At 34.5% G+C, this 18028-nt stretch overlaps 1 pseudogene; it reads right to left on the reverse strand.

Annotated features, from left to right (window-relative positions):
* Positions 1 to 792: 792 nt before the first annotated feature.
* Positions 793 to 9803, reverse strand: LOC120152535 (annotated as a pseudogene).
* Positions 9804 to 18028: the final 8225 nt, after the last annotated feature.

Here is an 18028-nt window from a genome sequence, read left to right on the forward strand (position 1 = left end):
TAACCGAAGCCACACCTAACCCAAAGCACTAACTTTCCCAAAATCTAAATCTTGAAATGGAAAATAAATCAGGCGAGTTATGGCGAGGACATTACGGATGGTACCTTCGAATAACACAGAGATGCAGCACATGTGGTGTGTAGGATGAAAGGAAACACTAAGTGGCGTGTTTCGGTTGATGGTCTGCTACACGACTCTTTCTAGTTAAACATCTTTTGGTGATTTTCGGCCTATTTCAGGGTACAAGATTTGTATCCGAAGTGGTCCAAGCCAGCTGGTTTGTTATGGAGACGTCCTAACCACGAGCCTTGAAGTTTCCAGGAAATTTTTGTTAGATTTTTCCACCATGGGAAACAGGTGTACCTGGGATGAAGGCTCGCCATCCTTTGTCGTTGGCCATTGACTGGAGCCATTGTTGAGATGGGTTAGCCCGACATGAGTAGGTTTGTCCCCGTCATCGAATTTTATTTCGATGCGGATCACTTGAGTTGAAGCCTTGAGGTTACTGACAAGACAAAAAGATGAAGATTTCATAACATGCATAAGATTGAGGATTTGAGGGGAAGATAAGCTTTTAGATTAACTCTGAAAGTGACAAACCACTTCAACACGCTCAGTTTCCACTGAAAGAATCAATCGTTAAGAATTCAACATATAGTTCCCCGAATACAATAAATAATCCGATAACTGAAAATCGGTAACCGAGAGTTTCACAAGGGCATAAAAAGGTATACATGGAGAGGTTGAATCCATTAATGGAGCTGCTGAAATCAGGCTTCATCTGCGCTCGACTTTAAACCATAGGAGACTATTCTCTAATTTGCTATAATAAACTCGCTGCAAAATGTAACTGTGACGAACTAAGAAGATACGGCAGCCGCTTGCTTTGTTGGCTCCTCTGCTTGCAAACTCTCGTAATATTTGACGAGGACTTTCCATCCTCCAGGGCACATAAAACCATCAGGAGGGTTCTCACCGGTTCTTGCATAAGTTCACATCTGCAACAATACATATATTTTAGAATCTCAGACTTCAGAATAATATATCTGAAAATACCAGTGACATTCAATCCAAGAACATCAATTGTAGCCAAGTTATAGAGTAAATATTTCCTCCTCTGAAACTACCATTACATGTCATGAACTATAAGATAGACCCTCACAATCATAAATTTCTGCGCTAATTCAATTTTCACTCAAAATGTAACGAACAGTCCGCAACCAGTTCATGATATCATTTTGCGAGTCCTGATATAATTTAATGAAGTGAAGTTAAATCCCTCCAGTTCTTGTATCAACCCGGTTTCACTAATTAACTTGCCACTGCATATCCTCAAAAAGTAGAAGTGGAGGTAGCTTTGAGCACCAAGTGAGAAGCAACACTACTTGAATCGCCAAGAAGCATCAAATTTAGGTTTAATATGAGATCGTGTACAAGACTTTTGCTTGTCATAAAACGAAGCCTGAAACTATTGGAAATTTGTAAGCGGAAATGCGATCAGAAGAAAATTAACCATACTAAAAAGGAGACATAATTGATCGTGGTTCAGCCCAATTAGCCCAAGTCCATGAATCAAAAAGGATAATGATCAATCCACTAATGAAATTCTTGCAACCTGTACGTACAGACAATGCTACAAAACCTTCCTCACATCAAAAACATTATGACCCACTAGCAACTTTTGCTCGGACAAAATTACAAACCGCCCAAAAAGACCTAGGAATTACATTGCTCTCTTTTTCTTCTTAATTGTAAAGGTTAAAGCTATTACTTGATTACCAAGACTTAACTATTAATTATATCTACTCATTAATAAACTTAACTGTCAAGTAATCTCTAGCCAATAAAATAGCACCACAATCCAAATTAAATACGTCAATTAGAATTTGGGTCAATATCTAATAAAGACGCTTCTGAAATCTAGAAATCCAACACTTACTTTGGTTCCAGAGATAAAGAGGAAATCTTTGGCACGAGAAGGGTCAAAAAAATGCCATCTTCTTTGCCATTGTACCATAAGCTGCAACCCACGGAGTACAGACCATAATTCAAAGAAATGAATGCAAAAGGAAATTATAAACAATATTTCACTACTCTAAGCAAAATGCAGCCCTGGTTGAGTGGCAACGCAATTAGTATTTACAAACATTAAGGGGCTTCTTATTGGAATTTATTAAGATTGATTGAGCTGGAAGCTTCGACAAAGGATTAGGTTGTATATTATGCAAAATTAGAACCGCCATGTGATACTAATCCCATGGAGGGGAGTAGCTCATACGGGAAAGATCTAGCAAAAGGACAGTCAAACCAATATAACAATTTGACATACCAATCAAGGATACTTTCATAGAGTTTTATACGATTAGTGCATATTGTATCTCCAACCAGCATAAACATTACTTACCCAGAAAGGCAAAATTTTAAGCTTTTCCAAGCCAGGAGCCATACTCAGCACTTTTTTCCCATGATCAGGATCATACAAATCCTTTCTCTGTTGGGTGACCCATACCAGCAGGATCACGTCCAACAATATAGAAATTAGCCGCAGCATTTATCCTCGCCTTGGCATGCCACTGTACCTCTTTTGGACCTGCATAATGCATAGGTGAAGGGAATATGGATACGATAGTAGTTTTAGGGTCAAGGACTCCGTCTTCTAGGACCTGAACATAAATGAATCCAACATAAGTATCGAGACCAAAATAAATCATTTATTTGAATGTTAGCCCATCACACAAGAGAAAACATCATAGATTGCAATTGCAGTAAATAGTGTGCATGTACCATCATAGCAATTAATCTTGATGCGGATAATATCAGTAGTTGTTTTACAGAGGAGAGGATGGGAAACACCTTGCTGTGTTGTTCCATACGAACATCCAAGTTCGGCCTTGGTGAAACCTCCCAAATGATGAAGCAATAGGATCGGATTCTTGAAACCCTTTTCTAAAAGCCGTCCCGGGTATCATTCATCAACAGCGCATGTCCATTATGCACGGGATTCCTTAACTGAAAAGCAAAAACCGCATCGGCCTTACGCCTATCGAATTCCTGAGTTGCTTGGGTGGAAGTCTCTAGTGATCAAGCCCATCGTTGTATTTGATAGGTTCCAAAACTTCCAGGTCACCTCCAATGAGCCAGTTTCCAGCTGAAGCAATGACTTCCTCAACGTATGGCAATCCCGGGGCTGTTGTCCCCCATGTTCTAGCTATCCTTTCTTCTTTGCTATGCTTGTAGATTTCAATCCTACAGTAAAAATTCAAGAACAGTACCACTAATTTAAGCCATTACAAATTTACGTTGCAAGATACAAATGACAATTATATTTACAATACCAGCATTTAGAGGTTTAAAAAAAACTTCAGACCTTCTGAGAATGGCGACCAAGTGTCCATCGGGCCCAACCAACCCAACATTTGAAGAAGACCCAATGCTCTCTTTAGTGGCATCATCGATAGCCAAAACAATGGGAAGTGACATATTGTCAATAGACCCATCTTTCATTCTCAAAGAATTGAAATGCAAGCTCTGCAAATACTCATCCTCTCTCATAAACCCTATCAAAGGACTAGCCCACCCTTCTCAAATCACATGCACCCACTCCATATCGATCATGGTCAGCCTGACCTTCGGCATTGATTCGGCCTCGACCGTCTTGACCCTCCTTTCGCTCTCCTGAACAACGAGATCGACGAAGACACCACCGTCCGGCTTTTACTATTCCCCCCATCTCCAACCATCCGAATAAGGTGCATTCTACGCAAAATATTTAATCACTAACATATTGTACAGAAAATATAAAAAAATAGTATTGGAGTGCAATATTTTTTATAATTGAATTACGAATCAACTTTTAAATTATTCGAATTATGCATATAGTTTGAATTGTACATTTAAATATGAATCAAATGATTAAACTCGAATTCGAATAATTAAAATTACTTAAACTATAATTGTCGTGTCGTAAGTTCAATGGAATGGTTGCATTGGTAGTCCTTTGTGGGCATATTTCATTCCGATCAACTTTGGACTGTTATTAGTTGAATTTGGTTTATTAAAGTTGGGCTGAATTCATAACATCTTTTTATAGCCTAAAACTCATGCTGGATTCCGTTCAATCCATTTGTAAAATGTAAACAATCTACTAATAATCCTACCAAAATAGTTTTAAGTTTAAATATATAACACTTCCAAAATAAATAAATATAGTAACATGCCTTGTTTTTTTTTTCTTTTTTTTTTACCCTCCATAAACCTTTCTTTTCTTTAAATTTATCGGCATTGACATCAATTTGGATATTGGTAGTTGATCATTGGTGGTGTTTATCTTCTTATATCCGCTTTGATTTATTATTCGGATTTTATTTTAATTTTTAATAAAAATTATTTTTGTTTGACTTTTTACTTTTTAACATATTTTTTTGCATGCTTGTTCGTCTTTTTGACACATTTTAACTCTGCTCTTGTGTCACGATTCTTCTACATTATGGCGCGTTGTTCGCATGCTCCTTTGATAGATATACAATCGTGTAGAGATTGTCATGTTCTTCGTATTATATTTGCGATTGTCGATGGCCTTTCAGATTTTTTTTGTACTTGTTTACCGATATATTTAAATCTATTTCGCGAAAAATCTTGTAAGTTTGTTTTAGTTCACTCGTCACTTATTCATCATCTCTAAAACGTCTTGTTGGATAGAGATAAAAGAGTACTATTGACTATTACTATATTACTATGGATGATGGATGTCAAATTCAAAATAAGACTTCATGTAATACCCCTAATTTTGGTTAGGGGCCAAAATGTACATTTTGAAAATTTAGTGGCCAAAGTATAAATTTTGGAACACCATACTTTTAATTTTTCAATTTGCTCACTAAACTTTAGACATTGAACTTTTTTGTCACTTGATCGTTTACTCAATAACGGGGTGCTCATGTGGATTATTTTAATAATAAAACATGCTACTAGGACTTATAATTAAAACGATAAATGACACGTTTACTCACTGAACTTTACTATCTGTCCTATTTTACTCACTATACTTTTACTTTTTTTTAATTAATATAGCAACGTCATAATGTCATTAGAAATTTAACGTTCAGTGACCAAAAAAAGTTTAATGACTAAAGTTTAATGAATAAATTGAAAAAATTGAAAGTGCGATGAGTGAGAAAAGAGACAGTAAAGTTCAGTGAGTAAACGTGTGATTTATCCAAATAAAATAATGATAAATGAATAAATAAATGCTGTTAGGTAATATGGTTGTGAGTTTGTTACTTCTGCACGTGCGAATGAGGTAATGAAGTTGTCCAGTTTTCAATGCCTTCCCCTCTTTGATCATTGGATTGTCACAATGCCACAAGTCACCGCCATTTATTTTATTATTTCATTTTTGGAAATAAAATATATAAAATCCGTTCACTTTATCTCCCTTTCTCGTTTCATTTGAAAAAATATATATTAGATTATTTACGGTCTTAATTAATAAAGTATATTCATCTTATTTTATTCAAAGTGAATCTTATTTTTTTTCCCGCATATAATAAGTAGTGGTTAGTTATGAATAAATTTTACTGGTGGTGAGCCGGGTTCATTTGATTTCAAATAACTTACAAGTTCAATTAAGGTTTAATATAAAAATAAATGTTAAAATTATATTCACCATTAATTTTTGGTGTCAAAAAAATTTTTCGTTAAAAATACGTATTTGATGTTTTCTTTTTAATACTCATATTAGTATTTTTTAATATTAATGTTATCGAGACGGTATTTCGTCTGGCGAAAATAAATTTCGTTGCTTTCTAAATCTCGTCTCGAAAAAGTGAGTGTTTTTTCTTCTGGTATAAGATAAAACACAATTTGTAGAGTCGCCACCAATCATTTTTTTAAGGTGTGATTGATCACCAAAAATGTTATGTTATTTTAATAAAATTTATAAAAATAATATTAAAATAACACAAAAGGGTCTGCTTACCAGAAAATGAGTTCGGGAGTCGGTTATGTGTGGGGAAGGATTAGCACCCCCACGACGCCCAAAATTAGTGTCTTGTTTATTAATTAATGTCTTTGCAATAAATTAAAAAATTTATATTTAATTTCAATTTATGATCCCATAAAAATATTAAGGATATTATTTTATACCAACAAATTATTTAAAATAAATTCCTAATAAGTTAAGAAAATATTTTATAATTTATTGTATAAAATAAAATAACCCAAACACACATAATAAATTTAATGATTAAAAATAATAAAATTTTAGGTTACTATTAATAAATACTTAATATGCAAAGTACTATAATAGTAAATAATTCAAAAAATAATATTTAAAATTATTATTTTAAAACTAATGGATTAAAATTTTAAAATATCAAAATTAAAAATCCTAATTCTAAATATCATGAAATCTAGGTATTATTAGTGTAAATAATCCTAAAATATTATTTAAAATTAAAATATGAAACCTCAATGATTAAATTGTAAAAAATTATAAATTAATGGTCTTAATTCAAAATATTAAAGAATATAATTACGAATAGTGTAATTTAACCCTAAATTACTATTCGGGATTAAAATATAAATAATTAAAACATCAGAGACTAAGTATGTTATTTACTCTAAATATATATATATCAATATGTGATTAATGATTAAAATAAAATAAAATAAAATAAAATAAAATCTAAAAACCAAATTATAGTGCACAAAAATCAATTCCAGTGACTAAATTGTAATGTATACAAAGAAAAGAGACCACAAACATGATTTGTGCATTTAAGAAATTATGCAGAAGCCCCTCCCCAAAACGACGTAGTTTTGAGGAGGATATAAATAGGCCTTAAATGGTCTAAAATCTTCATTTTCTCTCATTTCTTCATTTTGCTTCTCTCTAAAGAGGGAGAAGCTCTCCCTTCTCTCTAAACTCCCTCACCGGAGGGAGAGCTGGTCACCGGCCGACCACCTTCCGACCACCGTCGGACACTATTTGGTCGCAAGGCTTTTATAGGCCTCGGAAAGCTTCAAACAACCGTTCATTTTGGTGAGTCACCGAATCTACAATAGTGACTCACCATAGGGAGTGAGGTGTGCGGTTCTCCTTGCTTCTTCTGGAATCTTCTATTGAGGCGACGGCATGGCAGTGTTAGAGTGGAGCACTTGGAGGAAAAGTGTGGGAAACCTTTGCTACTAGGTTCTGGATCGGGTCAAATGGGTTCCGGTTTATAAATATTTATTATTTATTAATAATAATTATAATAATATAATATAAAAATGACAAGACGAAAATGACTGTCGACAGCTGCCCCTCTTTACTCATTTTTGTGTTAACAAGAATAGAGCAAAGATAAAAAGACAATGAATTTTTGTCCAGTTAACTTAATGTTTTGATGGGAAATCCGTTCCATTTTTCATGACATGTTCCTTCATGAGGACGTCTGACCATCTTTGAAGATATTTGAGATAATAAGGTTCCTTTGTAATGAGGACGTCTGGTTATCTGAGGATGACTCGGCTCCTACGTGATGAGGATTCTGATCGGTGGATGACATTGTTCCTTTGTGATGAGGATGTCTGGCGGCCATCTTTAAATATATTTGAGATAACACGGTTATTTCGTGATGAGGACATCTGGCTATCTAAGAATGATGTTGCTCATTCGTGATGAGGAGTTCTGATCGGTGGATGACATTGTTCCTTCGTGATGAGGACGTCTGGCCATCTTTAAAGATATTTGAGATAACACTGTTCTTTTATGATGAGGACATCTGGTTATCTAAGAATGATATTGCTCCTTCGTGATGAGGAGTTCTGATCGGTAGATGACATTGTTCCTTCGTGATGAGAGTTCTGGCCATCTTTGAAGATATTTGAGATAACACAGTTCCTTCGTGATGAGGACGTCTGGTTGTCTAAGGATGATGACTCTTTCGTGATGAGGAGTTCTGATTAGTAGATGACATTGTTCCTTCGTGGTGAGGACATTTGGCCATCTTTAAGACCTTTAGGATAACATGGTTCCTTCGTGATGAGGACATCTGGTTGTCTAAGGATGATGTGACTCCTTCGTGATGAGGAGTTCTGATTGGTAGATGACATTATTCCTTCGTGATGAGGACATCTGGCCATCTTTAAAGATATTTAAGATAACACGGTTCCTTCGTGATGAGGACGTCTGGCTATCTAAGGATGATGTTGATGGACACGATATCCTTCGTCGTGAAGTTAAAATCGTGGATGAATCGCAGCTGGTAAACACAATATCCTTAATCGTGAAGTTGATATCATGAATGACCCCTTCGTCATGAAGTTGAGCCTAGAATTGGATATCCTTCGTCGTGAAGTTGAAATCCAAGGGTTGCATTGCTGTTGTTTCGAGTCCAATATCCTTCGCCGTGAAGTTCAAATTAGCTCTAAATGAAACTGGAAAGCCCCTTCGTTGTGAAGTTGAGCTTTGAATTGGATATCCTTCGTTGTGAAGTTGAAATCCAATCTTTGGTTGTATTGATTTGAGTTCAATATCTTTCGTTGTGAAGTTGAAATTGACTCTGAATGAAACTGAAAAGTTGTTTATTGAGCCCAACATCCTTCGCTGTGAAGTTGAAATTGACTCTAAAAGTCTTGTTTTATATCTTGGGTGGAGTTTCATGCTTTGCGTGTTCCTGTATGTGGGATTTGAATTCTACCTTCCATTTGTAAGGTATCTTGTCCCTGCATCTTCATGTGAAAAATGTATTTATGCAAATGCAATCAAATGTAATGCATGATCTTTTATGCAAATAATGTTCTTATGAATGCAAAATGTCGATTCAATCTTCGTTTGACTTCAGAGTGATGAATTCAATCTTCTTTCACTTAATAATTCCTTTACAGGGTTTCCTCCAAATATCAGTGTAGCAACATGCTATCAAGCTTGCATTTCTGAAGAACCATCTGATCAACTTGTATCTTTGTGTCTTCCTTGTCTCAATTTGAATTAAAGTCTCAGAAGAAATGCTTCATTTACAGATCTCTTGCTGCAGTCAGAATTATGACATCAGTGTCCCCATTTTATCCTTAAACTTGTGTGAAAATCCAATAAAGCTTTCATTTTTGAAATGATAATCTATCATCTTTGGAGAATGTAGATGTAAATATAAACACATCACAAGGAGAATTTATCCTAGTTCTTTTCATGTCTCCACATCTAATCGGATCTTGAGCAAGCCATTCAGACCATATCATGTCGAGATGTTTAACAACAACCTATCATTCAACCTTAGTTGGCTTCATTAGTTTCTTGTTGTTAAAATTTTAGCGCTTCTTTGTGGAAAGAAATCTTCATCATATCTACTTTAACCTTGGGAGTTGTAGAAAACAACATTCATCTCGGATCAACAAATGAAAACACCATATGATCGCAATACTGGTTCATCACCATAATTACTGTTCGTAACATTTGACAACACATTTATTCTTTCCTGTGACTTCTACCCAGATTTTTTCAGTGAATCTCTTTGCATAGCATTCGGAGCTTTTGTAGGATGTCACTTAAGACAAAGCTCGTTGGAAATACAAGTGGGATGCCTTAACTTGTCAGCATCAATATAAGTGAAATTACCAGTATAATGCAACCGTATGATGAACAAAATAATCATCTATGGTTATCTCTATTGTCTCTATTTCATCATTTTCATTCTTCATATTTTTCTGTATGATTGAAAATATTTGTTCAAATCAATGATATTTCTAAAGAATTATATGGGCTTTCAGCATACCCCAGCGTTTGCTTCTTGTTGATATGAGCCTTCAACAATGCCCCTCATGGATCATTTCTGTCTGAAATGTGCCTTCAAAATGTACCAAATTTTCATTTCTGGTCAAAATAGACATTCAAAATGTCCCAATATAATGATGTGAGTCTTCAAGATGTCCCAATCATTGATAATATAGACCTTCAAAATGCCCCTCATTATTTCTGGTTGAAATGAGCCTTCAAGATGTCTCAACATTCTAAGTTGTAAGGTTCAGTCTCAATGTTCATTTGATTTGAATCTCGTGATCCTCATAATGTCCAATTTTAATAATGCCTCATTGTGGGTATTCGTGGCTTTCTTGGTGTCGAATCTCTTAATCTTGAATGCTCTCATTCTAGTGTTACTAGATAGCAGTGTTGTCAAGTAACTTGAGGGATTCTCTTCATGTTGTCACCACAAACTTAAGAGGTGATTAATTCTTCTGACAAAAATGTCTGAGATATGTGCCTCTTCTGAATGAGGTGATCATCTCCTTCTGGATATGGAGGGGTCTAGTCAGACAGAGCGGTATAAATCGTTTGGTAATCCATTCTAGTCCAACACAGTGGCTTATCATCTTTCGGTCTTAAGAGACATGCTCCCCAAGTAAATTAATGTCCTGTCTATTTTCTCTGGGATCAGTGGTATAGAGATTATCCTTTACCGGCTCAGCATACCTTTTAAAGCAGATGGGCAAGAACTAAATGGTGATCAGTTGGAGCAATTGATGAGTAGATTTGGCGGATTCGACCTTGTTGGTCGGTGGCATCCCGTATAACAACCTTACTGGAAGAAATAAACATCATAAGGATGAACTAGAAGATTTTTGTTGGTGTCTTTTCTTGCAACGATTGCCTCTTCTGTTGCTCCAAAATATATCCCACTCTTCCCGAACCATGGAAAGGTTTAGTAGACGGTAAAACTGGTTATCTTTATTTTTGGAATCTTGTAACCAATGTTACCCCATATGAAAAGCCTACGAGTGTAGAATTTGTTCCAATGTCTTATTATGTCCCTATAAGTTTTCAAAATTCAAGTTCAACAATCTTCTGAAGGACATAATGGATATGATCCTGGCAAAGAAAATGATCGGCATGGAAAAAGCAGCAATGATGTATCAAGACTTGAGCCAGTATCACAGCATAACCAGAGTGCATGTGATAGACTTGTTCATTCCCATAATACACCTAATGAGACTTATGGCTCTGTGATTAGAGGATTTGCTAGAGGACATGGATTGGTGGATGGGGGAAGTAATTTGTCTGGTGATGCTTATCGCCATCAGTATGAGATAAGTGTCCCTTTTAAATAGGATAATCTTCTTGATGAGTTGCTAATAATGTCACAGGAGATCGTTACAAGTTCAATTCTCCAGACTTTCTGGCTTCTTGGACCACTTGCTTTTAAGAATGTTTCATCATTCTGGCCTGACTTATTCTTTTTCTACAATAAAGGTAGAATAAGCAATAATTTGCTTCAAGAATCTTCCTTATTTGAGATTGTCCTATTTGAAATTGTTTTTTCTCCTTTCTTTAAAGAATGAAAGAATTTTGTAAAGTATTGTTTCTTACATGTTCACAATAGAATCAAATCATAAGCATGAGTTCAAAGAATATCAAAAGGATCAACAATTATTTAATGTTTGAGAATTATAATTCTTTGAAAAGTATCAAGATTTAGTTTGGCTTCAGGATGGCTTTCCTATTTTCTATGGTTACATCTATTTAAGATGTCACTCCTCTCTTGCTCTTTGTGAACTTTGTCACATTCCTCATTTTAAGAACTTGGTATTTTAATCGGATGCGTACAAAATGATGCAACTTGTATAACCAATTACTAGAATACTTCTATTTCAATTCTCTGAAATCTTCCATTTAGACTCATATAACCAAACTAGTGCGAAAATATCGGTCTAAAAATGAATTTCTGAGTGCTCGTGTGAGGTTGACTATAACAGGTGTTCCTTAATCCCCTTATTCCATCTTTATTTAGTAACTTTTACCATTTTGGCTAGATGAATTCAGCTTTATTGTATATAATAATATTATCACCTTTATCAGGCTAGTTGAAACTTATCCATAAAGCCAGGGCGATTAACCAATTGCTCTAGAGGGATTGTTTTATTGCATATAATAGTATAATAGGTTAGCTGAATATTATCCATAAAGCCAGTGCGATTAACCAATTGCATTAGAGGGACAACTCGAGCATAACAGACTAGCTGAATAGTATCCATAAAGCCGGGGCTATTAACCAATTGCTTGAGGGGGATAACTCAAGTTTTATTGTATATAATAATATAACATGAGTATATGGCTCCAATTTCTTAAGTTTGTTAAGAAGAACCTGTTATAGTCTAGTTGTTTTGGTGGAAATCAGAAAAACTCTCTTCGTTAAAGTTCAATTCCCAAGCAACTGACTTAAACTAGATTTACCTATTTGTAAAAACAACATGTTCATCATCAAACGTCATCAATAGAAAAATCCTCTAGTCGGTTTTGCAATACACCAATGATACCCCCATGTTGTACGTTCCTCTATATAAATGCCAAGCCTTTTTGTAATTCCTTTCAATAGGAGAAGGCTATCTCATATTTGTAATAAGATAGTGTTTAGGTATATATCATCTGAGGTAAGGTCAAGGGTCCTTGTTTTTCCGATTTTCAATCCTGATATTTTGTCAAAGTTTATAACTCTAATCATTTAAAGAGTTTTTTAATCCGGTTGATATTCAAAGAACTGTAAGATTGAAAAATTGACTCAATGCTCATATCCTTACAAGCAACACAAATTTATGTATTGCACAAAAGGCGGAGAAAGGAATAAAAAACAAGTTCTAACAAGATGCTGAAAATAGAAAGGTACTATAGTGGTAGATAACAATTTCCACTTATTTATTTAGCCTACCCCCTCATTCCAGTAATGTTGGGTATATAATCGGCCCAAAATTTTTGTCCTCATTTGTCCCAATTTCTTGATCATCTTTTGTGTCAACTTCTTTGGATAAACCTTTAGATACACAAATCTCTTCTTCCTGAGCAGTTTCTTGGTAGAATCTCATCATAATCTTTTTCTTCCCTGACTGAAATTTGGGCTCAATTTTAGATCCAAAACAATTTTCTTTGGTGATGATAGTTTTATCTTGGTTTTGAATGCTCAATGCAGCTACGATTGGGGTAGTATTCACCAGATCCTTAAATTGCTCCCTACCTCACTTATTTTCAGAAAATCTGATATAGGTGTTGAGGTGTCTTCTGGGTTACATCTGCCCCATTCCTTTTTAAACCTATGGCCAGTCTCGGATTACTTCTCCTTTTACTTCTTTATTATTTATAATCAGAGAGGTATTGAGAGTTGAATGTTTTATCCTTGGCTTAAGTACTTCGTTTTCCTCGTCCTCTGCGACATGTACTTCACTTGTTTTGATACTACTAACTCTATTTTGGGGTTTGATTCCCAATTGTTTGACCAAAATAGATTGATCATTAACATCCACTTCTATGATTCCCTGAACCAAAAGGTCTTGAACCCGTCGTTTGAAGTTACCACAATTCTCGATGGAGTGCCCTCGGGCTCCAGCATGATAATCACAAGAGAGTTTCTCATTCAACTCGGGTATAGAAGCAACAAAGGCTTAGCTCGACATGGAGCACTAATCTGAGCTTGGAGCAACTTGTAATATAACTTGCTACATGAAACTGAAGGAAAACGAGGTAGATTCTCCCTTGACATCATTGTCTCTTTACAATTGTTTACTTTGCTTTCTTGAAAACCATGTGAATGATGACCAAAATGTTTGCTTTGAATGTTTGACTCTTGAACATCATGAAACAGACAGTAATTCGAAAATTTCTCTTTCTCGACCATTTTTGAATTTTTGAGGAGTTTAGGTTTCCCATCTTTAAAACATAGCAACCCTTTTGCGATGAGGTTTTGGACCTTTAAATTCATAACCCTATAATTCTCCGTAGAGTGACTAAACTCTCCAGAATGATAATTGCATGAATTCTTGACACCCTGCCAATCTGGACGCAAATAAGTATTAGGCCTTGGAGGAATTGGTGTTATGAGGTCATTTTCAAAAAGAAATGGTAATAAATCTGAATATGAGATTGGAATTGGAATGAGAGGTATTATTTTCTTTTTGCTTTTTCTAGCTTTCTTCAATGGCCTTTTAACCTCTTCTATACTTCGCTTCAACTTGATTATTGTCGCCTTTTCTGTGATTATACCCGATTTTTAGAGACTTATTGGATTTCCATATTTCTTGACAAGTTCTTGGTCATTTGTTTCCATTGCATTGGCTATACCACTAACATTCATAAACCTATTCAAATTTGTTACAACGGGATCCTCTAAGGGTTTCTCTCCATGGATCATAATATTTACCATATTCATTAGTTTTGTCATTAGCTCTTTTGAATCATCTTGGAATTTTTTTGCTTGATCCATTTGTTCATTTGAATCACCTTGGAACTTTTTTACTTGATCAATCATCTCTTGTTGAGTCTTGATAAGTTGCTCTTGCAGTTTCTCGATTCTACCAATCCTTGATAAAATCTCATTCATGGCTATTATCCTTCTTTAGGAAGACCAAGTTAGCTCCAATTTGATTTCAAAATTCTGTCATGGAATTCTCCACAAATTATTCCCATATTTTCGTCTCGTCATTTTTATATTATTATTATTAATTATTATTAATAAATAATAAATATTTACAAACCGGAACCCATTTGACCCGATCCAGAACCTAGTAGCAAAGGTTTCCCACACTTTTCCTCCAACCGTCCAAGTGCTTCACTCCAACACTGCCATGCCGCCGCCTCAGTAGAAGACTCCAGAAGAAGCAAGAGAACCGCACACCTCACTCCCTATGGTGAGTCACTATTGTATCAGGTGACTCACCAAAATGAACGGTTGTTTGAAGCTTTCCGAGGCCTATAAAAAGCCTTGAAAACCTACAAAAAAAACAAAACAACTGGAAGAACGCGAAGAGAAGCAACGTACGACTGAGAGAAACGAACAGAGGAAGCAAAAGAAATGAGAAGAGATCTTACCAATGTTGAAGCTCAAACATCATCAGAAAAGTGATTTTACCGAAGGTAAAATCTCAGATCTAGTCCGATTGACTAGCTTTTAGCGAAAAATAAGCTTAGATTCGGGTCGAGGGAAAGTCGATCTACGTTTTGAGGTATTTTTATTTTTTTCGGCCACCGTGAATAGTGATTGGTGACCGGAATAGTGATTGAATAGTGCCCGATAGTGGTCGGAATGTGGTCGGCCGGTGACCGGCTCTCCCTCCGGTAAGGGAGTTTAGAGAGAATGGAGAGCTTCTCTCTCGAAACAAGATGAAAAAATGAGGGAAAATGAGGATTTTAGGCCATTTAAGGCCTATTTATATCCTCCTCAAAACTACGTCGTTTTGGGGATTCTGCGTAATTTCTTAAATGCGCAAATCATGTCTATGGTCCATGTACTTTGTATGCATTATAATTTAGTCACTAGAATTGATTTTTGTGCACTATAATTTAGTTTTTAGATTTTATTTTATTTTAATCATTAATCGCATATTTACATATATTTAGGGTAAATACCATACTTAGTCTTTGATGTTTTAATTCTTTATATTTTAATCTCGAATAGTCATTTAGGGTTAAATTACACTATTAGTAATTATATTTTATAATATTTTGAATTAAGACATTAATTTATATATTTTTACAATTTAATCACTGAGGTTTAATATTTTAATTTTAAATAATATTTTAGGATTATTTACACTAATAAAATCTAGATTTCATGATATTTAGAATTAGGATTTTTAATTTTGATATTTTACAATTTTAATCCTTTAGTTTTAAAATAATAATTTTAAATATTATTTTTAGAATTATTTACTATTATAGTACTTTGTATATTAAGTATTTATTAATAGTAACCTAAAATTTTATTATTTTTAATCATTAAATTTATTATGTGTGTTTGGGTTATTTTATTTTATACAATAAATTATAAAATATTTTCTTAACTTATTAGAATTTTTTTAAATAATTTGTTGGTATAAAAATATCCTTAATATTTTTATGGGATCATAAATTGAAATTAAATACAAATTTGTTAATTTATTGCAAAGACATTAATTAATAAACAAGGTACCAATTTTGGGCGTTGTGGGGGTGTTAATCCTTCCCCACACGTAACCGACTCCCGAACTCATTTTCTGGTAAGCATACCCTTTTTGTGTTATTTTAATATTATTTTTATAAATTTTATTAAAATAACATAACATTTTTTGTGACCAATCACACCTTAATAAAATGATTGGTGCCGACTCTACAAATTGTGTTTTATCTTATACCAGAAGAAAAACACTCACTTTTTCGAGATGGATTTAGAAAGCAACGACACTTGTTTTCGCCGGGCGAAATACCGTTTCGACAGCTTGGCGACTCTGCTGGGGACATTTTTAGAGAGTCAAGCCACCAGTCTATTAATTAATTGTCTTTGCAATAAAAATTATAAATTTGTTTTAATTTTGTTTTAATTTATTAACAATTAAATAGTTGTACTAACTTGTTTGTTAATATTTTCAGGTTTAATTATATGTCTTTATATTTAAAGAATAAATTTATGTGTTATACATTGTTTTTCTTTATGCTTTTCATCACACAATGTGCATTGCATTATCATGACATAAGCTAAAATCCCGCTCTATCCTATTTAGTTTGAATGAGAAACTACTCCCTCGAGTGGTTTTCACCTCCGTATAGGATAGGGGACCATTCCTTGAGCTCACACCTTATGTTCCTCGTGTGGTTTTCACCTCCGTAATGACATAAGGAAGTGTGTTCCCTCGAATTGAACTCGATCCGAAAGCCTGTGATGAGCCAAGATTGAGGGCTTGATAGTCCAAGGGGGCACCAACAAAGGACAATTCGTTGACCATTTTTACCTTTAGATCCAAACCCAACATATAATAAACCTAGAACTTGAGTCTAGTCAGAGCCTCACCCAAATAAGTCTCGTAAGGTTAACACACAAGGAAAAGCATGTTGCGTCTTTTAATTTACTTAATATTACTTTATTTTTCCAAAAAAAGCATGGAACTAGAAAGCATGAAGTTAGGAGAGGTTTTTATGAAGCTCGAGCATGTTATTTGAATGATCAAAACAAGAAATTAAGCACAGAAATGGAAACCATGCATGAAGATTTCCAAAAGATCAGTCAAGCCTTTCAAAATGTTGGCATAGGAAACACCCCAGAAGAGTGGATAACAGGGGTCACCAAACTGAAAAAGAGTTGTAACATACATGAACATCTTATCAAAGAACTCCGTAACCAAAAAGATTCCCTTACAAGGGAGAATGAGCAACATTGCCTATAACTCCGAAGGTTGACACAGAAGATGAAGGAAAAAGACAAAGTCATGAAAGAAGCTGATGTCCATACAAGCAATATGGCTCTTAAATGATAGATTTAGCTGACTTTACAAGGGATTGAAGCAGATTGATAACTCAACTTTTGAGCAGGAATGGAAACTAAATTGTCTTTGGAGAAGTTAGGAATGAAAGTTATCTCCTATTTGTAAAGTTTTGGAGAAGTTAGGAGTGAAGGTTATCCCCTATAAGTAAAGTTTTGTTTGATGTACCGAAACTTTTGTGTTCAATGAAATCTGTTTTAAGATGATCACTCTTGAGTAACACCTTTTCATACATGTATTTGCATTTCACATCTTTGCATTTTTATTTTGCATTTGTACTTTTATGTTTACTTTTGTATTGCACAATTTTCATTTTTATTTTTTTGCATTTCTACATCTTAGTACACACATTTGCATTTGCATCTTTGCACTTTTACGTTTGTATTTACATTTTCATTTGTATATTTGCACAATTATATTTTGTTTCAAACTATTTTATATGCATTTAATCATGAAAATATGGGAATAATTCGTGGAGAATTCCATGACAGAATTTTGAAATCAAATTGGAGCTAACTTGGTCTTCCTAAAGAAGGATAATAGCCATGAATGAGATTTTATCAAGGATTGGTAGAATCGAGAAACTGCAAGAGCAACTTATCAAGACTCAATAAGAGATGATTGATCAAGTAAAAAAGTTCCAAGGTGATTCAAATGAACAAATGGATCAAGCCAAAAAATTCCAAGATGATTCAAAAGAGCAAATGACAAAACTAATGAATATGGTGAATATTGTGATCCATGGAGAGAAACCCTTAGAGGATCCCGTTGTAAC

This window comes from Hibiscus syriacus, unplaced genomic scaffold (assembly GCF_006381635.1).
Source record: "Hibiscus syriacus cultivar Baekdansim isolate YM2019G1 unplaced genomic scaffold, ASM638163v2 tig00002840_pilon, whole genome shotgun sequence".
Taxonomy (NCBI): Eukaryota; Viridiplantae; Streptophyta; class Magnoliopsida; order Malvales; family Malvaceae; genus Hibiscus; species Hibiscus syriacus.